The sequence below is a fragment of the Triturus cristatus genome, chromosome 8 (genome assembly GCF_964204655.1).
Source record: "Triturus cristatus chromosome 8, aTriCri1.1, whole genome shotgun sequence".
In the NCBI taxonomy this organism is placed as follows: Eukaryota; Metazoa; Chordata; class Amphibia; order Caudata; family Salamandridae; genus Triturus; species Triturus cristatus.
Window position 1 is genome coordinate 662,311,862 of NC_140591.1, and position 15,181 is coordinate 662,327,042.

A 15,181-nucleotide genomic window follows, 5' to 3' on the forward strand; every position below is an offset into this window, starting at 1 on the left:
AAAGCAATAGCCACCCGTGGAGGCAATGATCCTTGGTAGCAGAGTAGTTTAAAAGGTCAGCATGTTTCTTGCCTTCATGAAGTCAGTAAAGATCAATGAGCAATTTGTCAGGACTGAGTGGGTCTCATACAAACTCCATTGCCTCCACTGGTGGCTATCACATTTTTAATTGGACAAGCAAACTCACCAAACAATCCCCTTTCTTAGAGTATTAGTTAGTCTATTTTAAAGTCGCTATTCACTGTACACTGATATTCACATTATTTCATTCTAAACCTAAGGCCCTCTACCTGCACTTTACAAACAACATTTGGACAAAAGATCTCTGATAAAGTGGCCCCTCGAGGGTGCCCGTCAGGCATTGCAGCGCTAGCCCGACAAGGAACCAGCCCAACGATAAAGCATGAGACCCTTCTGGGTGTGTGAGGGTCCTAGGTCCAAAAAGGAACCATCCCCTTACCTTTGGTTCCTATTTTTCTGACCTGATACCTCTACCTGCTCCTGAAAGCTGGGAAAAAGATAATCTTGCCACAGCAAGCTTTTTGTTGAAGCCATTCTTAGAAAAAAAGAAAATGCATGAAACATTGTTCCCATTTTTTTTTAATCAAAAGTTTTGCTACATTTTGACTGTTTTCTCAGTTCCTTCCAGCGAAATCCACAAATTGTGGGTGCCTTTAGAATCCACAACAAAGGTAAACATTAGGCACATTTGGTCTGGATACCTTTTCCCTACATTTTGTAGGGAAACATTATGGAGACTGCCGGGCTGGAGTGACGTAGTGCATAGGGATTTGCTGCAAACTTTCAAGATGACCTCAGGGTGGGACAGTGCCAAGGGGGCAATACACTTGTGGGAGGGATAGGCGGAAACAGAAGCGAGGAGGCTGGACAAGTTTTTTTATGATGAGCAAATTTATTTGACGGAAGTGTTGAAAACTATATTGTTTAGGATAAAAGTCTCTCTTTTAAACAGTGTCTTTAATTCTTCCTCCTTCTTCTTCTCTTTACAGGGTGATGTCGCCGATCATCATCTTACCTCAGGAGGGGGACCGCTTGGAGGCTCAAAAAAGAAAAGAAATGCGAAGGTGGTGGTAAGTATGAGTCCCTTTTACAGTTTCCCTTCACCAAACTCAAAATATAGTGAGACGTAGTGGAGACAACGTAGTCTGAATTATATAGTGACTTGGAATAGTCAAGTTTTTAGGGTAAACAGGGTAGAGAGTAGTAGGCACACTCTCTAGTTAGTCTCCTCAGGTGACACGGTTTGAGGTCAGCCAGTGAAAACAGAAAAGAAAATGAGCCAGAACTTCCTTATAGTCTTCTTTATGCAGGGGGCACTGGTTTCTCCCTTTCTACCAGTCACCGGGGTCTAAAGAACGCACATCAATATGTGAAGACGGAGGCACAAAAGAAAAGAACAACGGTTCAAATTTACAATGGCCTATGCTCACCCCTCTCCCATGAGTTGGGGGAAAAGAAGACAGAGGGAGAAAAAAAAGACAAAAGAAAAAGGAAAGGGAAAACAAAAGAAAACTTCCCGAATCGCACTCTCCTTCTGCCCATCCTCTCACATAAGTACCACATCTGCTGCAACTCTCCAAGTTGCAGCGGGTAGTGTGTTCTCCTCCGAGGGTGACCACCACTCCTCACAGCAGGCCTCCTGGCTTTTGTCGGGACCCTCGTCTTCAGGAAACTCCTACACTGCGTCTCCTGGCCACACCGACACCGGCTTCCCGATGTCCGAGTCTTAAGGCTGGATCTGCGCATCTTTTGGCTTGTCCTGTTCACGACCTCGATCTTCTACAATGCGTAGATTGGTGGCTGGCTTTTCTTTCTCTCTTGCGTCCTCTGATTAGTCTGTGGTGTCAGTCATGCCCCACTTTCCTATCCGTGAGAGACAACAAAAGTCCCTCTTTAGTTTTTCTCCTCTGCTTCTTCCTTCCTGTGACCGATAGACTAACAAACATACGTTTTGCTCTGCCCTCTCACATTCTCCCTCCCAGGATTCCTCATAACACTGTTCATTCATTTTTAATGAGCTCACAAAAGGTTATGAATGTAGCCCCCTGCCCAGAGTTCTACAAAGCCCGGGGTCCCCATATCCCGCTGGGATTTATTTGCATACATTTCTGGTGCATGTGGTGGCCCTAGGATGGCAGGGGCACCATGGGGTTTCATGGAGAGTTGTGTGGGCTGTAGGAGCCATCACAGTCCCTCCCAATATGTTTAAATAAAAATTGCCCCTTAGATCCAGGGTCAAGGAATGTATAACCCCCTCCACTGCCTGGCTTTTCAGCCTAAGTTTCATGCACTCCCAGGGTTGAAACCTTTGTTCGACAGTATGGGGGAGTAGCTGTCTGTAGTGGATAGTCTTATAGGTGCATGTTTTGTTGATATTGCCTAAAGTGGTAAAAGAAGGACACAGACATATGCAATGTTGTTTAATGATGTTTTATTTAAAGATATATTGCTGACAGTAATGTATCATGAAGGCTGTAATGCTTTCTTAATTATATTGATTGCAGATGAAATCTGGTTGCTGACATCAGTGGTAGAATGGTGCATTATAACATGTGGTACTTGGGGCCAAATGTAGGTAGCCTAATACCGGTCGGTAACGGCCGATTTTCGGTAAATATCCCGTTACCGACCGGTATTTAGGCTTTTGCTATGTAGGGGGAACATTTCAGGATTCGGTAATTTACCGAATCGGTAAAATTACCGAACCGGTAATTTTACCGATTCGGTAAATACCAAAATCCTGAAATGAGATGTAGGTGACACTCAAATGAGTGATGTGTAGGGAAAATAATTGGGTATTTAGCACCAAATATATGTTGGTGCTAAATACCGAATTCATTGTAAAAAGCAATATTTTGCTGGACTAACAGTGCCATGTGGCAGACATACATGCCCTTAGGGCATGTATGTGTGCCCCATGTGCACACATGCAGGAATCAGGGGTGCAACAGGGTGTCAATGTGACACCCTGCCACCCTTGAATGTGCTCCCCCCATTACCGAATCGGTATTTACCGATTCGGTAATGAGGCATACCTTCAATGGGAAGGTATGCTTCATTACCGAATCGGTAAATACCTATTCGGTAATTACCGAATTTCTCCGATTCGGTAATATTTACCGAATGATTATCTACATACGAGTTACCACTTCTTAAATACCGAATCGGTAAAGTTCGGTATTTAAAAAGTGGTAACTTGTATGCTACCTACATATGGCCCTTGGTCTTTAAATGTGTTAACCTGGATAATGCTAATAGACTTGCCTGATTTAAAGTGGCACCCTCCTTTATGATAATGTGATATATGGTATGGAACGGGGGTACTGTGATTTTTGGGGTCATGATACTTTAGTGGTCAAATGTAATGTAACAACGGTATTTTCACAAAATTATGAAATTTTGTGCATTACTCTGTAGTATTAAGTAGTGTGTGTGCAATAAATGTACTTTTCCTCTTCCAAAAAAAAGCACAGGTTGTACATCACTTATTGTGTGTTATTATTGCATGCCAGTTTATGGTGACTAGCCCACAAAACCTCCAATGAGGAGGCCTTGGACTGCTCTGCTTCAATACCTTGGGAGAGTCAAGCTTTATGATGGGTTGTTTAGTTGCCATTGAAGGGGTAATTGTGAAACTATTACTTTTGCAGGCCTCACATCCTGCACAACTAATAGCCCGGTTTGCTTACACCATCCAAGACTGATAATTTGGCCTGTCTTCCAAAAAATATATATGAAAAATCAGTTGTAATAATGATAAAGTTAATCCAGAGTCCTAGAAACTATGGGGGATATGTGCAAGGAAGTGGAGGAGAGAGGCGTGAGCTTTCCTCTGCTTAATGCCTCTCTCTTCCACTTCTGAAACACAAGGCTGCACCATATTTACAAGAATGTGATGCAGCCTTGATTTCCCCCTGCGATGACACTAAGTTTAGCAACTTGCCGCCAACGCAGGCACCCTTGCACCATAGTGCAAGGGTGCCTGCGTGCAGGGGAAGATTGTTTATGTGTAGGAAGGTGTCCCTTCCTGCACATAAACAATCCTAGATATGCCATTCTGTCACTTTCATGTGTGCTGCTTAATGCAGTACACATGAAAGAAACAATTTGATTTTTAAAAAAAAGTTTGTTTATGTACAGGAAGAGACACCTTCCTGCACATAAACAAACCATGGCATTTTGCTTTTTCCATGTGTCTTTAGGCTAATATAAACATATTTTTTGGTCTATCAATAGGCCACCTAATTAGTTAAAGGAGAAATTAGGCAGTAAAACAACACTTTACCTCTTCAGAACAAAATTGAAAGTAAGGGAGTGCCTAAACTGGGATGTGGAGCACACATTACTGTTATGGTGGGTAAAAATGTGACTTATTGTGGCCATAAGCCTTCAGAGAAAATGTCTAAGCTGTCTATAAATCCACATTTGAGCAAGTGCTACTGCAAAGTGGCAGGCCAAGGAAGCTATGATGGAAGTACTTTCTGAAAAAGATCAGATCAAACAAGAAAGAAGATGCATGACCTTCAGATAAAACACCTGAATTATGTTATTAACCGCAAAAGTGACAGCAGTCAAACACAAGGTGCTCACATTCATTTCTTAGCAAGTACAAAGCAGGTTATTGGTAGACATTGGATTGGCATTCACTTTCTAAATAATGACAGGAGGGGCAACAAAACCTTCTTTGTTGTGAAAGAAGAATGCAAAGTTTCGAACATTGAAAAAGTATACGTTTTGGGCACGATTTTACAGACTGTAATTTGACTGTAATTTGATTTGGATGCTCAAATGATGCTTTTTATTTGTTAAAAGGAAGATATGTTTTTCGCCTGTCTGTACAAACAAGCATTAGTTAATTTATTATTTAATGGCTTTAATAGAACTAGCAAATGAGTAGAAAAGTAAATGCTGCAGCAAAAAAACAAATAGCAAGCATTTGGTTGATTGGCTAAATACTGCCCTTTCACTCTTAATAGACGCTACCAAGAAATCAATAAGCCATTATTTGTCTACTTCATAGACTATACAGCTGCCTTTGACAGCATCGAAAGGGAGAAACTCTGGGCTAAAATAATCTGGCTGGGAAATCGCCCCAAACCTCCTAAATCAGTTAATTTTACTCCACTCCAACACATGGGTTCAAATAAAACTGGGGGCAGGCGATTGCCTATTGAGAAAAATACTGACTACCAAGGGGCTGAAGCAAGGTTGTGTCCTGGCCCGACCCTGTTTAATCTTTTCATGTCAGATCTCACAACAGAGCTTGATAACTGTAACCATCACGCCCCGAATTAGGGGGGTTTTACTCTTGTGAACTTTCTGTACGCCTATGACCTAATTTTAATCAGCCTGATTCCAATCAACCTACAGCATCCCATAAGCATCACAAACAACTTTTCGGCCAAGAACGGCATAAGCGTAAATCTAGATAAATCCAAAGTGATGGTACTAAACCAGAGAAGTAACAAATACCAGTTCCGATGGCCTGCTTGAACTGGTTGAAGAATTTATGTACTTGGGCATAATCTTTGACAGGAAATGCACATTCCTTCAACAAAAAGTGGTTATTAGAGGAAGAGGGACTTCACTGGCTTTTGCATTGAAAAATATAAAACACAAACTAACTGGTCCCAGCCTCACCCTTCTAGTACAGGTGCTTCGAGTGAGGCTTCTACCGACTATCACCTATGGCAGCGAATGCCTGAGAGGGAGAGATGAGGGCACTCTGGATAAAGCGATTCCAAGGACATGAGAATAATATTTAATCTCCAACAGAATACTTTACTGACACATAAGGCTAGAGTTTGACCTCCAAAATAGGCAAATAGCACGCAAGCGTGCCTACGTTAAATGCTGGCACATAATAATGGGAGCCGAGACTGGATCACTGAACTCATATTTATGGAAGGAGCTCAAACAGAAAAAAGACAGTCCCGCCATGGCCTATCTTCAATCAGAAATAAGCAGTCTTGCCTTACAGGACCTTTGGGAAACCGATGGGTCTCATAAATGTTTCTGGGAAATAGTAAATAAATCAGTAAAGTTGCTGTCCCTTGGAGAAGACAAAGACGCACTAAAGGAGAGGGCCCATGGCTGGTTTGCCATTCAGGGCTATTCCAGGTGCTCGCAACAAACGTACCTTGGCATAGGTTTTTCTGGAGCAGCGAAGGAAAGATTCCTGCATCTGAGACTGGGTATCCTACCAGCAATGCAGCACCTTCCACCATGGAAACAGTCAGATACAATAACACAGAATAGATTATGCGGTGATGCCAAAGAAGATGGACTACATTTTCTGTGCATCTGATAGGGTTTAGAGAAGGAACGAAGATCATTACTAAAATTCGTCCTGAATGAAAGACAGATTTGAACATGCAGACAGGCAGTGAAAGCTTGCTTCGAAGGAGGAGATATCCAGCTAGCCTGCAGCCTAGTCTGCTTCATGAGAGCAGCAGGAACAAAGCTAAATCCAGTAGCAAACTGATTTACTGGACAGAAACCTGCGATTATCATTTATTTTAGAACAAGCTGGAAAAGTTTTTAATTGCAAAAGTTTAAATGAACTTTAACCTCCACAATGAAATACTTACGGGTCGATTCCGAAGTCCGCCCGCCACCGCAACGGATAAAGGGACCGCCCGCCATAGGTGTGGTGGTCCCGTCCTTGCAATTATTATGCGTCCGCCACACTGGCGGGCGCATCCCATATGTTTACCATTGCAGCGGGCGGTGATGCCAGCAGCACCCGCCGCAAGGTTAAAAATGCAAGTTTTGCATTTGAATGCACAACGTGACAGGCACCGCACGGTGCCTGCCACGTTGTACATGCAAATGCAGGGCCCCCATGTGTACCCCCATCCCCCAACACCCTGGGGGCCTGCTACGGGCCACCAACACAGAAGACCACATGCCTTTAAAGGCTGAGGACCGCCTGCTACATAATATGGACGGCGGTGTCTTGCAGACACTGCCTTCATGTGATGGGCTTTTTCCGCCCGGTCGACGTGTCGACCGGCGGAAAACTGGCAGACGGTCTTTCCATCCACTGGGGTCCATATTACCATGGCGGGGGAAATGGGTGGCGGGCGGTGGATTATGGCGGGCAGATCGCCACCGCCATGCGGGCGGTGGCGATCCGGCCGCCATTGTAATCGACCCCTTAGTTTTTACAGATATTATGGCATTCATTGTTTAAAACTATTGTGTTTTTTTTATTTTATTAACATGGTCTTATGAAGTTGGGGATAGATACTACGACATATGTTGTCTAAAGTTACTGAGCTAATTTAGATTTATTAACATGGTTTTACAAATTTGTGGATTATTTTTAGCACGGTTGTAACTGCAATGGTTTTAATTAATCAGGCAAATAAATAAATACTGCTTTGTTAAATACTACCATAATTCTTCTTTGTGAAATATCTTAACATGTCACAATATACAAAGTTAAACCAAAATTCTGCCGGAGGAAGAATACCTTGCTGTGCCTCATTGCTATATAGTGCAGAGTTAACAGTAGGGGTGGGCGGAATTTGCGAAATTAACTTTCGCAAATTATCGCGAAAATGTTTAAAATTATCGCAAACAAGCGGAAATATCTCGAAGATGCGGAACCCATGTGGTTGCTTGCGGGAGCGGCCATCTTGTTTTGAGTTGTCTCGCGGTGCATGATCGCGAGAAGAAAGACGTGATCGCACGACGCATGATGTCACCGTGGGCGCGAACTGTCGCGAGACAGCGCAAATGGCTAAAAACAATACAACATCTCATGGAGAACGCGACCGGATCAAGAAAACTTGTCGGCGAACGCAGGGATTCAGGTAAGGCGATCGCGCGTGCGCGAGAATGTATTATTTTACAGCGCGAGCAAGAAACAAATTATCGCCAAGCTGCGGAAACCGGAAATGTTGACATTTTCGCGCTCTCCCCGGAACGCGAAAATGTCAAATTATCGCAATTTCCGCGAACAGAACGAAATTTTCGCCCAGGCCTAGTTAACAGTAACTTCTACAGAAAAAAAAAACATTTTCAGCACTGCCTTTATATAAGAAAAAGTGGAAAGGAGCCTTCCTACATGAAAGGAGGGTGAGGGACAACGGTTCTGCCTATCCAATAATTCACAGGGATACCAGGTGAACCCAGTTAGAGAAGGAGAGTGGGAAGAAAACAGCAGAGTGCTTGCTGTCATGAGACACCCCTCATACAACAATTACTCGGGGAGCAGCTCACTGCTATGGACAAAACAGTATTGGTATCCTTATCAGCTGTTACCAACTCAGTCTAGTAGTGAAACTCTTGCATGGTCCATGGAAGGGCTGTATTTAGCTCTTTGTTGAAGCTATGTTGTTTTAATATTGTTTAGGATGCCAATAACCCTGTTTTGGGAGTTCACAAAGGTTGAGAAAGTATACAGATCAATGATGTGAAACAAATAGCGCAAATTATGATGCCTCTAGTGACCTGCAGAATATCTTTGCCACAGGGTTACACACTATCTACCAGAGCTATGTACTGGTGCTAGTAAAGGGCCAGCATGTGTTTGAAAGTCATCAATATGGGGAGAGGATGTGGTCTGATGGCTAGATTGCAGACTTTGGTGCTGGAAACCAAGTTTCGAGCCTCAGGGTCACAACCACATCACAGGGGTGCTTGTTAGTGCCTGACCTTTTTAATCTTTTTTGGGTGGACCTTTCACCTGCTCTTGATCAGGAAAATTATCACCCACCGGCTTGGCCCACTTTGCTTTAACCACCTATCATATGGAGGCGACATTGTGCTATTTAGTCTAACCAAAGTAGGCCTACAAAGATCACTGAACGACCTTTCTAACTATGCAAGAATCAACCACCTAGACACAAATGTGACTAAAACAAAAACAATGTCCGCCTTGATGGTTCGAAACAATGTCCATGTGGAGTTAGTAACTAGTTATAAATATCTGGGGCAATTTCTCGATTCAAGAGGAGCCTTCATCCAGCAAAACAATACATCGAGGAAATATTGGATGGGCCATCATTTCAACCACTGTGCAGTCATCACCTCCAGGTTATTACCAACCATCACTTATGCTGGTGTGGCCATGAGAGGGCTGAATGTGGGAATAGTGTACAAAATGCAGGTCAACACCTTCAGGCGAGTGTTCAACCTCCCCCAGAATTCATCTCTGGTACAAACCCGCCTCAAGCTTGGTCTACTAAAGCAAGATTTGGCCAGAAGAGCAACCATGATAAAAAAACAGATACAAGATCAGCCATGCCCAAGACACATTATATAGTGCCTCATGGTCAGCTCTCCAAAGCAACCAGCTCTTGAAACACTACAAATACTTGAACATTTCTATAAAAAATATAGCCTAACAGAACTATGGGCTTCAAATGTGCCATAAAATGCCTTAAAAATGGAAACTACAGGGCCACAAATTTACAATCTTCCCTTGAAGAAAATAATCAAATTCAGCTCCTTCTGGCACGCATGGATGGTACTCAAATATTAGAACCCACTGTCCCCTACACCCTACTTGGCAATTGTATTTCCAGTATGCATCAAAAGCAGTCTAATGTCCCCACGCATGGACAACAAATTGGCCCTAGCAAATAAACAAGCATGGAAACACTGTAGTCCGACATCATGCAGGTTCTACAGAGTAAGAAGAGGACCTCATTCCCTTGATCTGCATCTGTCCTCAGCTGTGCAAGCTCCATTTGCAACTATTAAAGGGAAGCTTCAATAACAGAGGCAGCCGTACGTGTAGGAAAAGCATAACAGAGTGCCCTCAATTCCAGCGACCTGCTGTTTAACTGCAATTTCAATAAATGCCAGGCAATGTACCTTAGCGAGAAGCCCGGGGCCACTCAAATTTCATAAAACTGGTCCAGGTTGTATCCATGGTGAAAAGAGGTCCACAGTGGTCAGGCTTTTTTGCCTCAAACCAACGAGAAACCTGGGGTTAAGCAAATCTTTTAAAACTGGCTTGGGTTTTATCTGTTGCAAACGAAGTCCATAGCGGCCCAACTTATTGTGCATAAAAACCACCCCAGCTTCTTGAACTTGGTCTAGGTCCTCCAATACTACTAAAAACCAATGATTATGATGAATGACTGTCATGCAATTGCGAAATAATTGCCAATGAAGGCACCTCGTTAACCTATCTTAATCTCATGTAGTTAGTTGTCCCTGTAAATGTTTACAGTTTGAAGTGCCTATCTCTCCTATCAGATGATAACTATTAATTTGTTTTAATATATTCTGGGATAGGAACATTAAAGGTCAGTGTTGAATGACTGTCATCTTTGTTCCCAAGGTTTATCATTTTAATGTCTGCCTATCTTGGACAAATATGGGATAAGTTTTAATTCATTACCTCACTCTAAGATGTATATTAACAGGAAACAATCTGACCCACCTATGAAATTCCTTTTGGATGCACCTTTTATGAATTTTAGAAATTGGAATGGATAATAGTTTTAATCTGCAAAATTGTAATGGCATTGATTAACTGAAACAATAAAGTTAAACTTGAAACTTGAACACTTGCTAAAGTGTGGTTACCTTAGAGCCGTTGTGAAAATCAACAGAGACTTCTTTCCATCTCCTTCCAAGCATGAATTGGTCACAGATGTACTTTTGTCAAGTGCAGAAGTTAGGAGGGGGAGGATGACAACACAAACACAGAAGTGTCCACCTGGAGGCAGGCAAGGCCCCAAAAATAATTATTCTGTTTGGTGATGGGAACTTCGGAGGTTTGCTCATCCATTGTTTTTTACAAACAGATTTTATTGAAACGCTGGCAATCCACATCCAATATACAAGAAGGAAGTATATTGTACCGTACATCAACAGGGTAATATGCCACACCCAATTTGCATCACCATGAGTACAGTACAGCTACATAATAAGTTTAACATCCGTCCACCCGTGTTGCAGATTCAGTACTTGCTAGATCTTTGCAATTGGTGGAAGGCCCTTGGCCATGTAGAGTACTCATCCGCCCTGCTTCCCTCCCTCAACCGTGCTGTGCCAGCCCCCAACTCTGTTCCATGCATTACGCTGGGTTGTCTGGAATGAGGAGACCAGTCATCTGATCGAGTGGGGGTTCTATGCAGGGCAGCACTCACGCCCTCATCATGCATGGCAGGCACTGGCTGGGTCTTCCGTAACCAACTGTCTTTACCCAGTGGCCTCCTGTAGCCAAAGGTCATCCCAGGCCAGAGCACAGGGCCACTAATCTGATTCACCATCTCTTCACCCATGCTCTTCTGCTCTCAACACATCCGTCAATGCATCCCTAAGCTCATTCAATATCCATAGGTCTTGTTGTGAATGGCCCTTTCTTCAGGGTCAACCCCAAACATTTTGCCTTCCCCCTTCCATTTTTGGTGAATTTGTTTTTCTTGGCATTAGGACTCTGGGCTCTTTACCACTGCTAATCAATTCTAAAGTACAAGTGCTCTCTACTTAAAACATGGTAACATTCACTTATCCAAAATTAACATATTTAATTTAGTGGTAAGTCACCTTGTAAAGTGTACTACCTGTGCTTTGGGCCTGTAAACTATATGCTACTAATGGGCCTGCAGCACTGGTTGTGCCACCTACAAACGTTGGCCTTTTTATACATGTTTCAGGCCTGCCATTGCAGAGCTTGTGAGTGCAGTTTTAAACTGCCAAGTCTTGCAAGGCCCAATGCTTCCTTTTTAATAAATATGTCAGCCCTAGGGAAGGCCCTACAGAGCACGAGGGCAGGGTGCAATGTATTTAAGAAGCAGGGCATGTATTTTTAAATTTTACATGTATTGATAGTGAAGAATTCTTACATTCCTTTTTCATTACTGCAAGACCTTTGTCTCCCATCAGATACCATTGGTATCACCTTAGTACATCCTATAAGCTTAATTCCCAAATGGGAAGACACACTGATTCAAGTTTGGTGTCTCTGGAATCACTTTTCAAAATCACAACTGATGGTAAAGCTGGATTTTAAATTGCAATTCTAAGAAATGCCACTTTTAGAAAGTTGACATTTTTTTACTTGAACCATTTGGTGCCTTCTGCCTGTCTCTGGTCACATGTCTGGGGTGAGCAACAGATGGGCTTTGTGTATTCCTCCTACACAACTGCACACAATGGGAGCTTAGGTGTGACCTGATGGCCAATCCTGGCAGGATGGGAGGGAAAAGCTGGGCACGGCAACACTTCCCCTGAATAGGGTGTGTCCTGTCCCCACACAAAAGCTGTAAAACCCCAATAGTGAATCTGGAGCCAGGGCAATAAGGGAGGACATCTGTGCCCTCCAAAGGCATCTCTTTAAAGTATCTTCCACTTCAAAAGCACAACTGGATATAAGAACTGGACCTCTGACACCACCACTTCAGTACACCTCTGGACCTGTGTAGCCTCTGCTAGGAAGAAGGACTGCTGTGCTGCTGAATAAACTGCCACGCTGCTGGACTGCCACTCTGAAGGAGCTGCTGCCTTGCTGTGCTGATCTGCTGCCTCCTGCCTTCTTGCCTGTAGAGGAAGAACTAGACCTGGAACCCATGTTGAACCCAGGACCCCAGTGGGAATCAAAGGGCTAGTATGCTGGCCACCAGGTCTGAGTCTCAGGGACATGACAGGATCCTCACAGCTTCTGGACCCATCTTTAAGGAGTTCCAGACCACCAAGACGCATCTCGCAGGTCTCTAGGCCCCTGGGGTGGATCTCGACATCTTACAGTCAAGCTTTGGAGTTCTTTGTGAATGGACCTGTTCACTCCTGAACTGTGCTGGTTGCACAAAAAATCAGCAAGATCTACCACAAATTTGTCTTGTCGCACAGCAAGAATCCCCCACAAGTGTGGGTTGCCATCACAAGGCCCTAGCACGTCTGTCTGCGACACCCAACTTGCTTTTCATACCCTGCTTACCATTGCCAGTGTGAAACTCCTTGCAAACCTCTCTGCTGAGAACAGGACTTTGGCACCAAACTTAAGAGGGTAAAACTTCAGCTGCACTATTCTGGGATTGTATCCGCCCCACGCTCCATTTCAGTCAGTCCGAACTTTTGGATTTGACCCGGTCGAGAGCAACCAGATATCCCTGGTATGGCACCTTATGCTTTGAAGCAATATTTTACAGTTTATTTAAGAAAAAAATCATAACCCAGTTCTACTTGTTGGAGTTTTGTCATTTTGTTCTTGTTTTATTTATAAACATAAGCTCTACTTTTCTGACCTGGTGTGGAATATTTTTGTATGATTTTTTTCTCTGTTTTACTGCTTGAAGTGTTGCACAAATACTTTATCCATTGCCTCTAAACCTAAAGATAAGCCTGACAGCTCTGTACAAAGCTAACACAGGGTGAGCACATGTTAATTTAGGGTGTGCTTGTGCCTTACCCTGACTAGGATTGTGGTTACTGTTTGACCAGGGATCATACCCCAGTCAACCAGGAATCCAATTTCTACCATGTCACCTACCCTGGTGAGCTTCTCCTATCAATGTACCCACTTCCCAACTGGCCCACCAAAATTGGTCAGCCCTCCAGCGATCCACTCCAGGGCCAGCAGTGTGCTTCCACTGCAGCATTATGTAAATGTAAATTGATACTTGTATAGCGCACTACTCACCCGCAAGGGTCTCAAGGCGCTTGTACGAATACCGCTGTGGAACCCATCCTGGCTTTCCCTGTGAGGCATCCACTCCTGGGCACCCCCAAGGTGGAGGCCAGGCATCCTTAGCGTTGTTGGGGCCGTTGTGGAGATTAAGCAAGCTATTGCCTAGAGTTGAAGAGTGGGACTCCATGATTGGAATGGCACCGAGGCAAGAATTATCAGGTCCGTGGAATTTTTTAGCCCAAGACCCGCCGAGGCGGGGAATTGAACCCTGGTCCCGGGCTAGATCTCTGCATCAGGGTCTGCCGCTCTAATCATTGAGCCACACTTCTCCATCATTGAGCCACACTTATCCATCGTTTGGCCAGCACCAAGGCCAGGTCAATGAACCTAGAAGTTACCCTAATATTAGCTGATCGGGGAAAGATCCCCAGTAAACAATGCGTTGGGTAGAGGTGCAATGAGTGTTCTATGATCTCTGACACTAAGCACAGAACCTCAGACCAAAAATAGGTCAGGTGGACACAGCTCCACTGCATGTGAAGTTGACCGCCATCCCAACATGGTACCAATAACATTCATGCATTGTAAACGGGACCCTGCTGTTACATTTTTGGAGGGTAGGATATGCCCAATGGATAATGTAATATTGAATGAGCTTAAAACGGGCACTGCAGGAAACCCAAGGGGCAGCCTCCCACACTTTAAGCCAGTTTCCATCTGTCAAGGGAGACCTCAGATCATTTTCCCATCTCTCTTGCAGGTGAGTAAGAGGTAAGACCATGTTCACCCGTAGCGCCTCATAAATCCATGTCACCAGCCACTGAGTGCCAGTAGCTTCACAAAGAAATTTAGAGCTATAATATTTTGGAGGTTCAAAATCTCACCATCCCCAGGGTCATCCTACCACCACAGTCAGAGTCCAATGCAGTAGAAACTGTCCTGCTGGTAGGTCATAGTCCTCTTGAGGTCCACAAAGGAGCTCAACACCCAATCAGCATAAAGTGTACCTACCATATCTACGCCTGCTGACATCCAGTCGACCATGTTCAATCACCCTGAAGTGTCAATTCCAGGAAAGAGGGAGCGCATGTTCACATCCAGCGGAGTGCCTGTGGCTAACAGTGCCACAGTACCAATAGGTACTGCTGGCCCACAGTAAGTGTCCATTTGGGGTCAAGCATCAGAGTTCAGAGTAGGGCCCCGTCAGGCTCACCGGAAGGCACAGCGCCTGTGTCTGCCCCCAAAGTCACCTCATACATCACTATAGTTGGGCCACCAGGTAATACGTTTTGAAGTCAGGGGCACCCACCCTCAGACATCCACTGCAGAGTTGATTATCCTTGATACCACAGAAGAAGCTGTGGGGTTCAAAGAACAGGTCTCTTCCTTACTCACAGACCAGGACATGCAAACACTGAGGCCTGAGGATTCCTCTACCAATCCACCTCTTCCCATAGAAAGTGCCCAGTCACTGGGCCTTCAGTGGCAAGGGGTGTAATATGCCTCAGTCACCTCTGAGTCTTCCTAATGTTCTTCCTCTCCATCCCATATTTGTTTATACAACCG

At 44.1% G+C, this 15,181-nt stretch overlaps 1 long non-coding RNA gene across 1 annotated transcript in view; it reads left to right on the forward strand.

Annotated features, from left to right (window-relative positions):
• The window catches only part of LOC146802525 (uncharacterized), a 69,727-nt gene that overhangs the window by 22,716 nt on the left and 31,830 nt on the right, over nucleotides 1-15,181 (forward strand). The window contains exon 2 of the long non-coding RNA XR_014967407.1: nucleotides 1,011-1,091. This is a non-coding gene — a long non-coding RNA (uncharacterized LOC146802525). The remainder of the gene's footprint in view (nucleotides 1-1,010; nucleotides 1,092-15,181) is intronic.